Below are 2,531 nucleotides of genomic sequence, written 5' to 3'. Positions count from 1 at the left end.
CCCTGCCGCAAACTCCCACCACAGATTCCGCCACGGATCTCTAGAGCTCTAACCTCTCCTTGCAGTCGGTGCTGGCCGCATCTTGAGCTCAGCTGTCCGTTTCAAATGAATCTGTCCTGCTTGGCCTCTTGGCCTTGTGTGTTGCTCCTTCGCAGGACCTCGCAGGACCCTGTTAGCTCCCCGAATCCTCAAGACCTCGCCTGTGCAGACAGAGAAGCTGAGGCACAGAAGATGAATAACTGGCTCTGGACCCCTCACTTCTCACCACCAGGCAGCACCGTTTCCCTGGACAATCCCGCCATCTCGAACGTCACTGAGGGCTGGCCCCCAGCACCTTCATAGCCTGCCGGCACCCCCACCCCACCCTGCACCCCGTCACCCTCTCTGGGCTGGGTGTTTCTCTGGGGCGCTTGCTGCCCCCTGACCTGCAAGACACCTGGTCTCTTTTGTCTGTCTGCGTGGTGACCAGGTCAGCTCCGAGGGGACTGGGTGGGTCAGAGTCGCAGGAGCCAGCACGGATGCGTCCCTGGATGAAGGCTTTCTAAGTGAGCAAAGGAAACATCCTTATCAGCTTCCCTTGTGCTGCCCGCGTCCCTTAGAAAACCCCCAGAATGCCATGGTCTCCAAAATCGCAGCCACGGGCCACAGGTGGCTCCTCGCTGTAAATGAATTGCCTTTCATTAAAATCAACATGCCACCCCTCTGTCACCCCTGCCACCTTCCTGGCTCGGCAGCCATATGTGGTTTTTTAAATGCAAATGACTGACAATTCATTCCAGGAGACAATGGCTATTCCTCAGTTGCCCAGCCACATGCGACTGGCGGCGGCCATACCCGTCAACGCGGAAACGGGTGTTTCTGCCTTCAGGGGGAGCTCTCCCGGCTGCGTGCGGCAGGTCGGATTCGGTTCACCTCCCCAGAAGGCGTGCGGGCGTCCTACCCCTGGTACGTGCTTTTTTGTTTTTGTTTTTTTAAATACACTTTATTGTGCATTTTGACTTTCCTATTTTTTATTTTTGGCCACAGCGTGCACCAGTTCTGGACCAGGAATTAAATCGGCACCATTGTAGTCACAGCTGTAATCACTAGGCTAGGAGACAGCTCCTTTCTTTCATCCCCTGTTTTTTTAAAATTAAAATCTAGTTAGAGTTCCTCTCATGGCTCAGCAGTTAACAAAGCCAACGCGTGTCCATGAGGATGCGGGTTCGACCCCTGGCCTTGCTCAGTGGGTTAAGGATCTGGCGTTGCCTGGAGCTGCGGCGTGGGTGGTAGATGCGGCTTGGATGCTGCGTTGCCGTGGCTGTGCTGTAGGTCAGCAGGTGCAGCTCTGATTCCACCCCTAGCCTGGGAACGTCCAGATGCTGCCGGTGGGGTCCTAAAAAGAAAAAAAAAAGATGGGAGTGGTGAGAAGAGGGGGTTGATTGTGAAACATTAGCATTCATTGATCAAAAAATATTGGCGACTGCTTTGGGCGTGCTGTGGAAGCGGCTGGAAACTGTGCTTCAGCACGTCGGGTACTTAAGCAAGGAGAACATCTTAGTCAAAGTGAAACGACCTGCTCTGAGGAAACCCCAAGGATGCCGTGGGACCCACTGAGAAAGTGACGAGGCAGAATGGCACGTGGAGGTTACGAAAGGAAACCAGTTCGTGCGTTTACCAGACCTCAGAGGAACACGGGGAAGCCTAGCTCGTCCAGACCCGAAGTGTCGGAGCATCTTCTGGCAACAGGGGGACAAGGATCCTCTTCCAGGCTTCACAGAGACCGTCCTGGGGCAGCTTGAGCGGGAAGGCAGAGGGGTGTGATGTAGGATGACCCCTTGGTGTGGTTCACGTGTCTCAGGGGTGCCCCGGCGTTGGGTGGATGTTCTGGAAATAAATGCACCATTCGCCAGGGATCAGAGATACACCCAGCCCCTCCCTCCACCCCAGAAGTCCATAGAGCTGTCGTTCCTGTTGACAAGCCCAGCTCCCGTTAGGAACCAGCATCTCGGAAAGTCATGGGGAAGAAAGGGGCGCTAAAGAAGGCATTGCCCCGAAGTGGCAGGAGGCGGGTGACCCAGGATGGACCCAGGTAGGACCGTGTCAACCACACGCAAAGTGGGGGCAAAGTCCAGTTTGTGTCAACAACAGCTCACTTCCCCCAGAGAAGCCCTTCTGTCCTGGGGGCCATTTCGCCTCCAAGAGACTTGCTTTCGTCCTAAGACGGCGAATTTATCAACAGAAAGAAACAGGCGCATTCAGCTATTCCGGTGTTGGGAGGCGACCCCGTTCTCAGAGAACTTCTCATGCCTCCTGATGGTTTCCTTTGAGTCGTCCGAGAACCTGCTACCCGACGGTAATATTTGGTGATATTTTCTATATTTTATTTTATTTTTTGCTTTTTAGGGCTGCCCCTGAGGCATATGGAGGATCCCAGGCTAGGGGTCGAATCAGAGCTACAGCTACCAACTGACACCACAACCTCAGCAACACCAGATCCTTAACCCACTGAGCAAGGCCAGGGATTGAACCCGCAACCTCACAGAAACAAT

Source organism: Sus scrofa, unplaced genomic scaffold, assembly GCF_000003025.6.
Source record: "Sus scrofa isolate TJ Tabasco breed Duroc unplaced genomic scaffold, Sscrofa11.1 Contig1537, whole genome shotgun sequence".
Lineage (NCBI taxonomy): Eukaryota > Metazoa > Chordata > Mammalia > Artiodactyla > Suidae > Sus > Sus scrofa.
This window is presented reverse-complemented; position numbering follows the sequence as displayed.